General features: G+C 67.7%; 6 non-coding genes across 6 annotated transcripts; all 6 read right to left on the bottom strand.

Annotated features, from left to right (window-relative positions):
* Positions 1-1548: 1548 nt before the first annotated feature.
* Positions 1549-1667, bottom strand: LOC141411918 (5S ribosomal RNA). Its single transcript, XR_012436758.1, has one exon. It is a non-coding gene; the product is annotated as a 5S ribosomal RNA (ribosomal RNA).
* Positions 1668-3812: 2145 nt separating this feature from the next.
* Positions 3813-3931, bottom strand: LOC141411917 (5S ribosomal RNA). The gene has a single exon (XR_012436757.1). It is a non-coding gene; the product is annotated as a 5S ribosomal RNA (ribosomal RNA).
* A 2148-nt stretch (positions 3932-6079) lies between these two features.
* Positions 6080-6198, bottom strand: LOC141411916 (5S ribosomal RNA). Its single transcript, XR_012436756.1, has one exon. It is a non-coding gene; the product is annotated as a 5S ribosomal RNA (ribosomal RNA).
* A 2145-nt stretch (positions 6199-8343) lies between these two features.
* LOC141411915 (5S ribosomal RNA) lies at positions 8344-8462 on the bottom strand. The gene has a single exon (XR_012436755.1). It is a non-coding gene; the product is annotated as a 5S ribosomal RNA (ribosomal RNA).
* Positions 8463-10633: 2171 nt separating this feature from the next.
* Positions 10634-10752, bottom strand: LOC141411914 (5S ribosomal RNA). Its single transcript, XR_012436754.1, has one exon. It is a non-coding gene; the product is annotated as a 5S ribosomal RNA (ribosomal RNA).
* A 2145-nt stretch (positions 10753-12897) lies between these two features.
* On the bottom strand, positions 12898-13016 carry LOC141411913 (5S ribosomal RNA). The gene has a single exon (XR_012436753.1). It is a non-coding gene; the product is annotated as a 5S ribosomal RNA (ribosomal RNA).
* Between the last annotated feature and the right edge of the window lie 1598 nt (positions 13017-14614).

The raw sequence follows: 14614 nt of genomic DNA, 5'->3' as shown, positions 1-14614 counted from the left end.
AACAAAACCAAACACAGCCAAAGCCATCTCCTCCGACCCGGGGCCCCTCCACATCCCTTCCGATCCCGGGTTCCTGCCGGCCTCCCGGGGCGTTTCTCCCAGGCAGGCCTTCGCGGCCACTACACGGGGCTGAGCACTCGAGTCCTCGGGCGTCACGGGGCCCGCGGCCACGCCAAGCACGCACGACTCCCGGGTCTCGTCTGCTCCTGGGTGCCCTGGGCCTCTTCCCTGTGCCGCTGCTGGGTCTTGTGCCCCTGCTTGGCCTCCTTCAGACCCGGCCCCGTGCTACGCGGCCACGTGCTACAGGATCGTGCCAGCAGAACTGGCCCTGGCTGAGCCCCGTACCCACCCTCCTGCCATCCCTGGCCCTGCTAGCAAATGGCAGAGATCCTCTGGCCTCCGAGCCCAGACAAAAATCCTGATGCAGTTGGCCGAGGGGCCGCAAACCAAGGCTTCGCTTGTTCCCGCTCAGGCCCCAGCCATACCCTCTTGTCCTTCGGCTGCTCGTGTGTGGGGTGGGGGAGAGGAGGGTGCGTCCCCGTGCGTGCGTGCGTGGTCTGGGTGTCTCTGCGTGGTGTGTGTGTGTGTGTGTGTGTGTGTTAGATGCCGTGCCTGGTGTAGGTGGGGAAGAGCAAGCCCTCACGCACAGAGCCCCATCACGCCGGGCCGAGGGGGTCAATCTGCTCGGCCTGATTGCGTTGGGCATACATTGCAGAAGGTGGGTTTTCCAAGGCGGAGCAGAGGGTCCCGGCACCTGAGGTTGTCCACGGGGAGAATGTCTGTTCCACGGGGGCAAGCGGTCCCTTCCGTCGTGCCCAAGCCCATGTGACCCCGAAGGCCAGGTGGCCCCGGTCCTTGAGCTGACTGAGGAGTGCTTTGAGACCCGGAGGGTGGCACAGGCGACTGGGCGCCAGCGGCGGCCCTCCCTCCCTTTGAGCGGGACGGGGAGCTGCCGCTGGCATCCGGAGCTCTGGCGGCCTGCGCCCTCTGTCCCTGTGACCGCAGGCTCTGCCGTGGGAGGCGGGATCCCACGTAGAGGTCGCGCGCTGGCTGCCCTGTCTTGGGTTGAGCGACGGAGCGCGACGTGGAGCAGCACCCGACTGAGGCTCCCTGCTTCTCTGTCCCCTGGCGTCTTGCCCTGGACCCAGTGCACCACCTTGTGGCGAGCCCAGGTGTGGCGCGTCCCGCTGTGGGGCCCGCTGGGGTGCAGGACCCACTTTCTCATGGCTTCCGCACGTCCCTCCCCGCCCGCCTGGAGGGCAGTTGGGGAGCGGTCCCCAACGTGGCCTGGGACCAACCTCGCTGGTGACCCGTGTCGCGGGCGCGCGCCCCAGGAGAGTGTGGGGAGGGGAGAGGATTCGGGGACGTAGCTGTGAGGATTCGGTGTGCGTGGGTCTGGCGGGTGGCCCGGACGGGGTCGGGGTCGTGGTCACGGTGGGTCGTTGTGGTGGTGGTGGTGGTGGTGGTGCTGGGGGTGGTGGTGGTGGTGGGGGGGGTGGTGGCGAAGTCCCCGAAGACAAAAGGAGCAGCGAGGGAGGGAGGAGCAAAAGCCTACAGCACCCGGTATTCCCAGGCGGTCTCCCATCCAAGTACTAACCAGGCCCGACCCTGCTTAGCTTCCGAGATCAGACGAGATCGGGCGCGTTCAGGGTGGTATGGCCGTAGACGCTAGCCGCCGCCTCCGGGAGCCCCAAGAGCCTGCCGAGGGCCCCGGCGTGCGTCTCCACGCTGCTCTCCTGGCACGGCTGGGAGTCCGGGTGGGGGCTGGCAGCCCGGGGCCAGCGGCCAGAGGCCCCGCGCGCCTGCTCGGGCAGCCGGTCTCGCCCAGGTGGCCGCTGGGTGGCTTTCTTCCCGAGGTGTCCTGCTGCCAGGACGAGGGTCAAGTTTTCTCGGGGGAAAATTTCTCAGTGCTCTCGGGCGCTTGTTCTTCTGGGAATGTCCACTGCTGTGGCCAAGGCGGGGGACGCACAGCTCGGGCCAGGGCAAGCAGCCGCCCTCCTCCGTCGCCTCCTGGAGCCGTATCCTTGGGTGGGTGCGTGGCTCCCAGCGGAGGTCTCGGGGACCCTTCCGGTCCTCTTCGTCCGGAAAGCGCCACTGCCCCTCCAGCCCATCAGGAAAACGGCAGCCGCGCCCTTCGCCGACCCGCTCCGCCCTCCTCCACACTCAGGGCCTGGGGCTGCGGGGCTGAATCGTGAGGCTTTCCAGCCCAGGACTTCACCTCTGGCCCCTTTCACACCCGGGATCTTGGGAAGAAGAAACAAAACCAAACACAGCCAAAGCCATCTCCTCCGACCCGGGGCCCCTCCACATCCCTTCCGATCCCGGGTTCCTGCCGGCCTCCCGGGGCGTTTCTCCCAGGCAGGCCTTCGCGGCCACTACACGGGGCTGAGCACTCGAGTCCTCGGGCGTCACGGGGCCCGCGGCCACGCCAAGCACGCACGACTCCCGGGTCTCGTCTGCTCCTGGGTGCCCTGGGCCTCTTCCCTGTGCCGCTGCTGGGTCTTGTGCCCCTGCTTGGCCTCCTTCAGACCCGGCCCCGTGCTACGCGGCCACGTGCTACAGGATCGTGCCAGCAGAACTGGCCCTGGCTGAGCCCCGTACCCACCCTCCTGCCATCCCTGGCCCTGCTAGCAAATGGCAGAGATCCTCTGGCCTCCGAGCCCAGACAAAAATCCTGATGCAGTTGGCCGAGGGGCCGCAAACCAAGGCTTCGCTTGTTCCCGCTCAGGCCCCAGCCATACCCTCTTGTCCTTCGGCTGCTCGTGTGTGGGGTGGGGGAGAGGAGGGTGCGTCCCCGTGCGTGCGTGCGTGGTCTGGGTGTCTCTGCGTGGTGTGTGTGTGTGTGTGTGTGTGTGTTAGATGCCGTGCCAGGTGTAGGTGGGGAAGAGCAAGCCCTCACGCACAGAGCCCCATCACACACTGGGGCCGGGCCGAGGGGGTCAATCTGCTCGGCCTGATTGCGTTGGGCATACATTGCAGAAGGTGGGTTTTCCAAGGCGGAGCAGAGGGTCCCGGCACCTGAGGTTGTCCACGGGGAGAATGTCTGTTCCACGGGGGCAAGCGGTCCCTTCCGTCGTGCCCAAGCCCATGTGACCCCGAAGGCCAGGTGGCCCCGGTCCTTGAGCTGACTGAGGAGTGCTTTGAGACCCGGAGGGTGGCACAGGCGACTGGGCGCCAGCGGCGGCCCTCCCTCCCTTTGAGCGGGACGGGGAGCTGCCGCTGGCATCCGGAGCTCTGGCGGCCTGCGCCCTCTGTCCCTGTGACCGCAGGCTCTGCCGTGGGAGGCGGGATCCCACGTAGAGGTCGCGCGCTGGCTGCCCTGTCTTGGGTTGAGCGACGGAGCGCGACGTGGAGCAGCACCCGACTGAGGCTCCCTGCTTCTCTGTCCCCTGGCGTCTTGCCCTGGACCCAGTGCACCACCTTGTGGCGAGCCCAGGTGTGGCGCGTCCCGCTGTGGGGCCCGCTGGGGTGCAGGACCCACTTTCTCATGGCTTCCGCACGTCCCTCCCCGCCCGCCTGGAGGGCAGTTGGGGAGCGGTCCCCAACGTGGCCTGGGACCAACCTCGCTGGTGACCCGTGTCGCGGGCGCGCGCCCCAGGAGAGTGTGGGGAGGGGAGAGGATTCGGGGACGTAGCTGTGAGGATTCGGTGTGCGTGGGTCTGGCGGGTGGCCCGGACGGGGTCGGGGTCGTGGTCACGGTGGGTCGTTGTGGTGGTGGTGGTGGTGGTGGTGCTGGGGGTGGTGGTGGTGGTGGGGGGGGTGGTGGCGAAGTCCCCGAAGACAAAAGGAGCAGCGAGGGAGGGAGGAGCAAAAGCCTACAGCACCCGGTATTCCCAGGCGGTCTCCCATCCAAGTACTAACCAGGCCCGACCCTGCTTAGCTTCCGAGATCAGACGAGATCGGGCGCGTTCAGGGTGGTATGGCCGTAGACGCTAGCCGCCGCCTCCGGGAGCCCCAAGAGCCTGCCGAGGGCCCCGGCGTGCGTCTCCACGCTGCTCTCCTGGCACGGCTGGGAGTCCGGGTGGGGGCTGGCAGCCCGGGGCCAGCGGCCAGAGGCCCCGCGCGCCTGCTCGGGCAGCCGGTCTCGCCCAGGTGGCCGCTGGGTGGCTTTCTTCCCGAGGTGTCCTGCTGCCAGGACGAGGGTCAAGTTTTCTCGGGGGAAAATTTCTCAGTGCTCTCGGGCGCTTGTTCTTCTGGGAATGTCCACTGCTGTGGCCAAGGCGGGGGACGCACAGCTCGGGCCAGGGCAAGCAGCCGCCCTCCTCCGTCGCCTCCTGGAGCCGTATCCTTGGGTGGGTGCGTGGCTCCCAGCGGAGGTCTCGGGGACCCTTCCGGTCCTCTTCGTCCGGAAAGCGCCACTGCCCCTCCAGCCCATCAGGAAAACGGCAGCCGCGCCCTTCGCCGACCCGCTCCGCCCTCCTCCACACTCAGGGCCTGGGGCTGCGGGGCTGAATCGTGAGGCTTTCCAGCCCAGGACTTCAACTCTGGCCCCTTTCACACACGGGATCTTGGGAAGAAGAAACAAAACCAAACACAGCCAAAGCCATCTCCTCCGACCCGGGGCCCCTCCACATCCCTTCCGATCCCGGGTTCCTGCCGGCCTCCCGGGGCGTTTCTCCCAGGCAGGCCTTCGCGGCCACTACACGGGGCTGAGCACTCGAGTCCTCGGGCGTCACGGGGCCCGCGGCCACGCCAAGCACGCACGACTCCCGGGTCTCGTCTGCTCCTGGGTGCCCTGGGCCTCTTCCCTGTGCCGCTGCTGGGTCTTGTGCCCCTGCTTGGCCTCCTTCAGACCCGGCCCCGTGCTACGCGGCCACGTGCTACAGGATCGTGCCAGCAGAACTGGCCCTGGCTGAGCCCCGTACCCACCCTCCTGCCATCCCTGGCCCTGCTAGCAAATGGCAGAGATCCTCTGGCCTCCGAGCCCAGACAAAAATCCTGATGCAGTTGGCCGAGGGGCCGCAAACCAAGGCTTCGCTTGTTCCCGCTCAGGCCCCAGCCATACCCTCTTGTCCTTCGGCTGCTCGTGTGTGGGGTGGGGGAGAGGAGGGTGCGTCCCCGTGCGTGCGTGCGTGGTCTGGGTGTCTCTGCGTGGTGTGTGTGTGTGTGTGTGTGTGTGTGTTAGATGCCGTGCCTGGTGTAGGTGGGGAAGAGCAAGCCCTCACGCACAGAGCCCCATCACACACTGGGGCCGGGCCGAGGGGGTCAATCTGCTCGGCCTGATTGCGTTGGGCATACATTGCAGAAGGTGGGTTTTCCAAGGCGGAGCAGAGGGTCCCGGCACCTGAGGTTGTCCACGGGGAGAATGTCTGTTCCACGGGGGCAAGCGGTCCCTTCCGTCGTGCCCAAGCCCATGTGACCCCGAAGGCCAGGTGGCCCCGGTCCTTGAGCTGACTGAGGAGTGCTTTGAGACCCGGAGGGTGGCACAGGCGACTGGGCGCCAGCGGCGGCCCTCCCTCCCTTTGAGCGGGACGGGGAGCTGCCGCTGGCATCCGGAGCTCTGGCGGCCTGCGCCCTCTGTCCCTGTGACCGCAGGCTCTGCCGTGGGAGGCGGGATCCCACGTAGAGGTCGCGCGCTGGCTGCCCTGTCTTGGGTTGAGCGACGGAGCGCGACGTGGAGCAGCACCCGACTGAGGCTCCCTGCTTCTCTGTCCCCTGGCGTCTTGCCCTGGACCCAGTGCACCACCTTGTGGCGAGCCCAGGTGTGGCGCGTCCCGCTGTGGGGCCCGCTGGGGTGCAGGACCCACTTTCTCATGGCTTCCGCACGTCCCTCCCCGCCCGCCTGGAGGGCAGTTGGGGAGCGGTCCCCAACGTGGCCTGGGACCAACCTCGCTGGTGACCCGTGTCGCGGGCGCGCGCCCCAGGAGAGTGTGGGGAGGGGAGAGGATTCGGGGACGTAGCTGTGAGGATTCGGTGTGCGTGGGTCTGGCGGGTGGCCCGGACGGGGTCGGGGTCGTGGTCACGGTGGGTCGTTGTGGTGGTGGTGGTGGTGGTGGTGCTGGGGGTGGTGGTGGTGGTGGGGGGGGGTGGTGGCGAAGTCCCCGAAGACAAAAGGAGCAGCGAGGGAGGGAGGAGCAAAAGCCTACAGCACCCGGTATTCCCAGGCGGTCTCCCATCCAAGTACTAACCAGGCCCGACCCTGCTTAGCTTCCGAGATCAGACGAGATCGGGCGCGTTCAGGGTGGTATGGCCGTAGACGCTAGCCGCCGCCTCCGGGAGCCCCAAGAGCCTGCCGAGGGCCCCGGCGTGCGTCTCCACGCTGCTCTCCTGGCACGGCTGGGAGTCCGGGTGGGGGCTGGCAGCCCGGGGCCAGCGGCCAGAGGCCCCGCGCGCCTGCTCGGGCAGCCGGTCTCGCCCAGGTGGCCGCTGGGTGGCTTTCTTCCCGAGGTGTCCTGCTGCCAGGACGAGGGTCAAGTTTTCTCGGGGGAAAATTTCTCAGTGCTCTCGGGCGCTTGTTCTTCTGGGAATGTCCACTGCTGTGGCCAAGGCGGGGGACGCACAGCTCGGGCCAGGGCAAGCAGCCGCCCTCCTCCGTCGCCTCCTGGAGCCGTATCCTTGGGTGGGTGCGTGGCTCCCAGCGGAGGTCTCGGGGACCCTTCCGGTCCTCTTCGTCCGGAAAGCGCCACTGCCCCTCCAGCCCATCAGGAAAACGGCAGCCGCGCCCTTCGCCGACCCGCTCCGCCCTCCTCCACACTCAGGGCCTGGGGCTGCGGGGCTGAATCGTGAGGCTTTCCAGCCCAGGACTTCACCTCTGGCCCCTTTCACACCCGGGATCTTGGGAAGAAGAAACAAAACCAAACACAGCCAAAGCCATCTCCTCCGACCCGGGGCCCCTCCACATCCCTTCCGATCCCGGGTTCCTGCCGGCCTCCCGGGGCGTTTCTCCCAGGCAGGCCTTCGCGGCCACTACACGGGGCTGAGCACTCGAGTCCTCGGGCGTCACGGGGCCCGCGGCCACGCCAAGCACGCACGACTCCCGGGTCTCGTCTGCTCCTGGGTGCCCTGGGCCTCTTCCCTGTGCCGCTGCTGGGTCTTGTGCCCCTGCTTGGCCTCCTTCAGACCCGGCCCCGTGCTACGCGGCCACGTGCTACAGGATCGTGCCAGCAGAACTGGCCCTGGCTGAGCCCCGTACCCACCCTCCTGCCATCCCTGGCCCTGCTAGCAAATGGCAGAGATCCTCTGGCCTCCGAGCCCAGACAAAAATCCTGATGCAGTTGGCCGAGGGGCCGCAAACCAAGGCTTCGCTTGTTCCCGCTCAGGCCCCAGCCATACCCTCTTGTCCTTCGGCTGCTCGTGTGTGGGGTGGGGGAGAGGAGGGTGCGTCCCCGTGCGTGCGTGCGTGGTCTGGGTGTCTCTGCGTGGTGTGTGTGTGTGTGTGTGTGTGTGTTAGATGCCGTGCCTGGTGTAGGTGGGGAAGAGCAAGCCCTCACGCACAGAGCCCCATCACACACTGGGGCCGGGCCGAGGGGGTCAATCTGCTCGGCCTGATTGCGTTGGGCATACATTGCAGAAGGTGGGTTTTCCAAGGCGGAGCAGAGGGTCCCGGCACCTGAGGTTGTCCACGGGGAGAATGTCTGTTCCACGGGGGCAAGCGGTCCCTTCCGTCGTGCCCAAGCCCATGTGACCCCGAAGGCCAGGTGGCCCCGGTCCTTGAGCTGACTGAGGAGTGCTTTGAGACCCGGAGGGTGGCACAGGCGACTGGGCGCCAGCGGCGGCCCTCCCTCCCTTTGAGCGGGACGGGGAGCTGCCGCTGGCATCCGGAGCTCTGGCGGCCTGCGCCCTCTGTCCCTGTGACCGCAGGCTCTGCCGTGGGAGGCGGGATCCCACGTAGAGGTCGCGCGCTGGCTGCCCTGTCTTGGGTTGAGCGACGGAGCGCGACGTGGAGCAGCACCCGACTGAGGCTCCCTGCTTCTCTGTCCCCTGGCGTCTTGCCCTGGACCCAGTGCACCACCTTGTGGCGAGCCCAGGTGTGGCGCGTCCCGCTGTGGGGCCCGCTGGGGTGCAGGACCCACTTTCTCATGGCTTCCGCACGTCCCTCCCCGCCCGCCTGGAGGGCAGTTGGGGAGCGGTCCCCAACGTGGCCTGGGACCAACCTCGCTGGTGACCCGTGTCGCGGGCGCGCGCCCCAGGAGAGTGTGGGGAGGGGAGAGGATTCGGGGACGTAGCTGTGAGGATTCGGTGTGCGTGGGTCTGGCGGGTGGCCCGGACGGGGTCGGGGTCGTGGTCACGGTGGGTCGTTGTGGTGGTGGTGGTGGTGGTGGTGCTGGGGGTGGTGGTGGTGGTGGGGGGGGTGGTGGCGAAGTCCCCGAAGACAAAAGGAGCAGCGAGGGAGGGAGGAGCAAAAGCCTACAGCACCCGGTATTCCCAGGCGGTCTCCCATCCAAGTACTAACCAGGCCCGACCCTGCTTAGCTTCCGAGATCAGACGAGATCGGGCGCGTTCAGGGTGGTATGGCCGTAGACGCTAGCCGCCGCCTCCGGGAGCCCCAAGAGCCTGCCGAGGGCCCCGGCGTGCGTCTCCACGCTGCTCTCCTGGCACGGCTGGGAGTCCGGGTGGGGGCTGGCAGCCCGGGGCCAGCGGCCAGAGGCCCCGCGCGCCTGCTCGGGCAGCCGGTCTCGCCCAGGTGGCCGCTGGGTGGCTTTCTTCCCGAGGTGTCCTGCTGCCAGGACGAGGGTCAAGTTTTCTCGGGGGAAAATTTCTCAGTGCTCTCGGGCGCTTGTTCTTCTGGGAATGTCCACTGCTGTGGCCAAGGCGGGGGACGCACAGCTCGGGCCAGGGCAAGCAGCCGCCCTCCTCCGTCGCCTCCTGGAGCCGTATCCTTGGGTGGGTGCGTGGCTCCCAGCGGAGGTCTCGGGGACCCTTCCGGTCCTCTTCGTCCGGAAAGCGCCACTGCCCCTCCAGCCCATCAGGAAAACGGCAGCCGCGCCCTTCGCCGACCCGCTCCGCCCTCCTCCACACTCAGGGCCTGGGGCTGCGGGGCTGAATCGTGAGGCTTTCCAGCCCAGGACTTCACCTCTGGCCCCTTTCACACCCGGGATCTTGGGAAGAAGAAACAAAACCAAACACAGCCAAAGCCATCTCCTCCGACCCGGGGCCCCTCCACATCCCTTCCGATCCCGGGTTCCTGCCGGCCTCCCGGGGCATTTCTCCCAGGCAGGCCTGGGCCACTACACGGGGCTGAGCGCGGCCACTACACGGGGCTGAGCACTCGAGTCCTCGGGCGTCACGGGGCCCGCGGCCACGCCAAGCACGCACGACTCCCGGGTCTCGTCTGCTCCTGGGTGCCCTGGGCCTCTTCCCTGTGCCGCTGCTGGGTCTTGTGCCCCTGCTTGGCCTCCTTCAGACCCGGCCCCGTGCTACGCGGCCACGTGCTACAGGATCGTGCCAGCAGAACTGGCCCTGGCTGAGCCCCGTACCCACCCTCCTGCCATCCCTGGCCCTGCTAGCAAATGGCAGAGATCCTCTGGCCTCCGAGCCCAGACAAAAATCCTGATGCAGTTGGCCGAGGGGCCGCAAACCAAGGCTTCGCTTGTTCCCGCTCAGGCCCCAGCCATACCCTCTTGTCCTTCGGCTGCTCGTGTGTGGGGTGGGGGAGAGGAGGGTGCGTCCCCGTGCGTGCGTGCGTGGTCTGGGTGTCTCTGCGTGGTGTGTGTGTGTGTGTGTGTGTGTGTGTGTGTTAGATGCCGTGCCTGGTGTAGGTGGGGAAGAGCAAGCCCTCACGCACAGAGCCCCATCACACACTGGGGCCGGGCCGAGGGGGTCAATCTGCTCGGCCTGATTGCGTTGGGCATACATTGCAGAAGGTGGGTTTTCCAAGGCGGAGCAGAGGGTCCCGGCACCTGAGGTTGTCCACGGGGAGAATGTCTGTTCCACGGGGGCAAGCGGTCCCTTCCGTCGTGCCCAAGCCCATGTGACCCCGAAGGCCAGGTGGCCCCGGTCCTTGAGCTGACTGAGGAGTGCTTTGAGACCCGGAGGGTGGCACAGGCGACTGGGCGCCAGCGGCGGCCCTCCCTCCCTTTGAGCGGGACGGGGAGCTGCCGCTGGCATCCGGAGCTCTGGCGGCCTGCGCCCTCTGTCCCTGTGACCGCAGGCTCTGCCGTGGGAGGCGGGATCCCACGTAGAGGTCGCGCGCTGGCTGCCCTGTCTTGGGTTGAGCGACGGAGCGCGACGTGGAGCAGCACCCGACTGAGGCTCCCTGCTTCTCTGTCCCCTGGCGTCTTGCCCTGGACCCAGTGCACCACCTTGTGGCGAGCCCAGGTGTGGCGCGTCCCGCTGTGGGGCCCGCTGGGGTGCAGGACCCACTTTCTCATGGCTTCCGCACGTCCCTCCCCGCCCGCCTGGAGGGCAGTTGGGGAGCGGTCCCCAACGTGGCCTGGGACCAACCTCGCTGGTGACCCGTGTCGCGGGCGCGCGCCCCAGGAGAGTGTGGGGAGGGGAGAGGATTCGGGGACGTAGCTGTGAGGATTCGGTGTGCGTGGGTCTGGCGGGTGGCCCGGACGGGGTCGGGGTCGTGGTCACGGTGGGTCGTTGTGGTGGTGGTGGTGGTGGTGGTGCTGGGGGTGGTGGTGGTGGTGGGGGGGGTGGTGGCGAAGTCCCCGAAGACAAAAGGAGCAGCGAGGGAGGGAGGAGCAAAAGCCTACAGCACCCGGTATTCCCAGGCGGTCTCCCATCCAAGTACTAACCAGGCCCGACCCTGCTTAGCTTCCGAGATCAGACGAGATCGGGCGCGTTCAGGGTGGTATGGCCGTAGACGCTAGCCGCCGCCTCCGGGAGCCCCAAGAGCCTGCCGAGGGCCCCGGCGTGCGTCTCCACGCTGCTCTCCTGGCACGGCTGGGAGTCCGGGTGGGGGCTGGCAGCCCGGGGCCAGCGGCCAGAGGCCCCGCGCGCCTGCTCGGGCAGCCGGTCTCGCCCAGGTGGCCGCTGGGTGGCTTTCTTCCCGAGGTGTCCTGCTGCCAGGACGAGGGTCAAGTTTTCTCGGGGGAAAATTTCTCAGTGCTCTCGGGCGCTTGTTCTTCTGGGAATGTCCACTGCTGTGGCCAAGGCGGGGGACGCACAGCTCGGGCCAGGGCAAGCAGCCGCCCTCCTCCGTCGCCTCCTGGAGCCGTATCCTTGGATGGGTGCGTGGCTCCCAGCGGAGGTCTCGGGGACCCTTCCGGTCCTCTTCGTCCGGAAAGCGCCACTGCCCCTCCAGCCCATCAGGAAAACGGCAGCCGCGCCCTTCGCCGACCCGCTCCGCCCTCCTCCACACTCAGGGCCTGGGGCTGCGGGGCTGAATCGTGAGGCTTTCCAGCCCAGGACTTCACCTCTGGCCCCTTTCACACCCGGGATCTTGGGAAGAAGAAACAAAACCAAACACAGCCAAAGCCATCTCCTCCGACCCGGGGCCCCTCCACATCCCTTCCGATCCCGGGTTCCTGCCGGCCTCCCGGGGCGTTTCTCCCAGGCAGGCCTTCGCGGCCACTACACGGGGCTGAGCACTCGAGTCCTCGGGCGTCACGGGGCCCGCGGCCACGCCAAGCACGCACGACTCCCGGGTCTCGTCTGCTCCTGGGTGCCCTGGGCCTCTTCCCTGTGCCGCTGCTGGGTCTTGTGCCCCTGCTTGGCCTCCTTCAGACCCGGCCCCGTGCTACGCGGCCACGTGCTACAGGATCGTGCCAGCAGAACTGGCCCTGGCTGAGCCCCGTACCCACCCTCCTGCCATCCCTGGCCCTGCTAGCAAATGGCAGAGATCCTCTGGCCTCCGAGCCCAGACAAAAATCCTGATGCAGTTGGCCGAGGGGCCGCAAACCAAGGCTTCGCTTGTTCCCGCTCAGGCCCCAGCCATACCCTCTTGTCCTTCGGCTGCTCGTGTGTGGGGTGGGGGAGAGGAGGGTGCGTCCCCGTGCGTGCGTGCGTGGTCTGGGTGTCTCTGCGTGGTGTGTGTGTGTGTGTGTGTGTGTGTTAGATGCCGTGCCTGGTGTAGGTGGGGAAGAGCAAGCCCTCACGCACAGAGCCCCATCACACACTGGGGCCGGGCCGAGGGGGTCAATCTGCTCGGCCTGATTGCGTTGGGCATACATTGCAGAAGGTGGGTTTTCCAAGGCGGAGCAGAGGGTCCCGGCACCTGAGGTTGTCCACGGGGAGAATGTCTGTTCCACGGGGGCAAGCGGTCCCTTCCGTCGTGCCCAAGCCCATGTGACCCCGAAGGCCAGGTGGCCCCGGTCCTTGAGCTGACTGAGGAGTGCTTTGAGACCCGGAGGGTGGCACAGGCGACTGGGCGCCAGCGGCGGCCCTCCCTCCCTTTGAGCGGGACGGGGAGCTGCCGCTGGCATCCGGAGCTCTGGCGGCCTGCGCCCTCTGTCCCTGTGACCGCAGGCTCTGCCGTGGGAGGCGGGATCCCACGTAGAGGTCGCGCGCTGGCTGCCCTGTCTTGGGTTGAGCGACGGAGCGCGACGTGGAGCAGCACCCGACTGAGGCTCCCTGCTTCTCTGTCCCCTGGCGTCTTGCCCTGGACCCAGTGCACCACCTTGTGGCGAGCCCAGGTGTGGCGCGTCCCGCTGTGGGGCCCGCTGGGGTGCAGGACCCACTTTCTCATGGCTTCCGCACGTCCCTCCCCGCCCGCCTGGAGGGCAGTTGGGGAGCGGTCCCCAACGTGGCCTGGGACCAACCTCGCTGGTGACCCGTGTCGCGGGCGCGCGCCCCAGGAGAGTGTGGGGAGGGGAGAGGATTCGGGGACGTAGCTGTGAGGATTCGGTGTGCGTGGGTCTGGCGGGTGGCCCGGACGGGGTCGGGGTCGTGGTCACGGTGGGTCGTTGTGGTGGTGGTGGTGGTGGTGGTGCTGGGGGTGGTGGTGGTGGTGGGGGGGGTGGTGGCGAAGTCCCCGAAGACAAAAGGAGCAGCGAGGGAGGGAGGAGCAAAAGCCTACAGCACCCGGTATTCCCAGGCGGTCTCCCATCCAAGTACTAACCAGGCCCGACCCTGCTTAGCTTCCGAGATCAGACGAGATCGGGCGCGTTCAGGGTGGTATGGCCGTAGACGCTAGCCGCCGCCTCCGGGAGCCCCAAGAGCCTGCCGAGGGCCCCGGCGTGCGTCTCCACGCTGCTCTCCTGGCACGGCTGGGAGTCCGGGTGGGGGCTGGCAGCCCGGGGCCAGCGGCCAGAGGCCCCGCGCGCCTGCTCGGGCAGCCGGTCTCGCCCAGGTGGCCGCTGGGTGGCTTTCTTCCCGAGGTGTCCTGCTGCCAGGACGAGGGTCAAGTTTTCTCGGGGGAAAATTTCTCAGTGCTCTCGGGCGCTTGTTCTTCTGGGAATGTCCACTGCTGTGGCCAAGGCGGGGGACGCACAGCTCGGGCCAGGGCAAGCAGCCGCCCTCCTCCGTCGCCTCCTGGAGCCGTATCCTTGGGTGGGTGCGTGGCTCCCAGCGGAGGTCTCGGGGACCCTTCCGGTCCTCTTCGTCCGGAAAGCGCCACTGCCCCTCCAGCCCATCAGGAAAACGGCAGCCGCGCCCTTCGCCGACCCGCTCCGCCCTCCTCCACACTCAGGGCCTGGGGCTGCGGGGCTGAATCGTGAGGCTTTCCAGCCCAGGACTTCACCTCTGGCCCCTTTCACACCCGGGATCTTGGGAAGAAGAAACAAAACCAAACACAGCCAAAGCCATCTCCTCCGACCCGGGGCCCCTCCACATCCCTTCCGATCCCGGGTTCCTGCCGGCCTCCCGGGGCGTTTCTCCCAGGCAGGCCTTCGCGGCCACTACACGGGGCTGAGCACTCGAGTCCTCGGGCGTCACGGGGCCCGCGGCCACGCCAAGCACGCACGACTCCCGGGTCTCGTCTGCTCCTGGGTGCCCTGGGCCTCTTCCCTGTGCCGCTGCTGGGTCTTGTGCCCCTGCTTGGCCTCCTTCAGACCCGGCCCCGTGCTACGCGGCCACGTGCTACAGGATCGTGCCAGCAGAACTGGCCCTGGCTGAGCCCCGTACCCACCCTCCTGCCATCCCTGGCCCTGCTAGCAAATGGCAGAGATCCTCTGGCCTCCGAGCCCAGACAAAAATCCTGATGCAGTTGGCCGAGGGGCCGCAAACCAAGGCTTCGCTTGTTCCCGCTCAGGCCCCAGCCATACCCTCTTGTCCTTCGGCTGCTCGTGTGTGGGGTGGGGGAGAGGAGGGTGCGTCCCCGTGCGTGCGTGCGTGGTCTGGGTGTCTCTGCGTGGTGTGTGTGTGTGTGTGTGTGTGTGTTAGATGCCGTGCCTGGTGTAGGTGGGGAAGAGCAAGCCCTCACGCACAGAGCCCCATCACACACTGGGGCCGGGCCGAGGGGGTCAATCTGCTCGGCCTGATTGCGTTGGGCATACATTGCAGAAGGTGGGTTTTCCAAGGCGGAGCAGAGGGTCCCGGCACCTGAGGTTGTCCACGGGGAGAATGTCTGTTCCACGGGGGCAAGCGGTCCCTTCCGTCGTGCCCAAGCCCATGTGACCCCGAAGGCCAGGTGGCCCCGGTCCTTGAGCTGACTGAGGAGTGCTTTGAGACCCGGAGGGTGGCACAGGCGACTGGGCGCCAGCGGCGGCCCTCCCTCCCTTTGAGCGGGACGGGGAGCTGCCGCTGGCATCCGGAGCTCTGGCGGCCTGCGCCCTCTGTCCCTGTGACC

This window comes from Castor canadensis, chromosome 10 (assembly GCF_047511655.1).
Source record: "Castor canadensis chromosome 10, mCasCan1.hap1v2, whole genome shotgun sequence".
NCBI classification, from domain to species: Eukaryota; Metazoa; Chordata; class Mammalia; order Rodentia; family Castoridae; genus Castor; species Castor canadensis.
The sequence above is the reverse complement of the archived record's forward strand: the minus strand, read 5'-3'. Positions and strand labels throughout refer to the sequence as shown.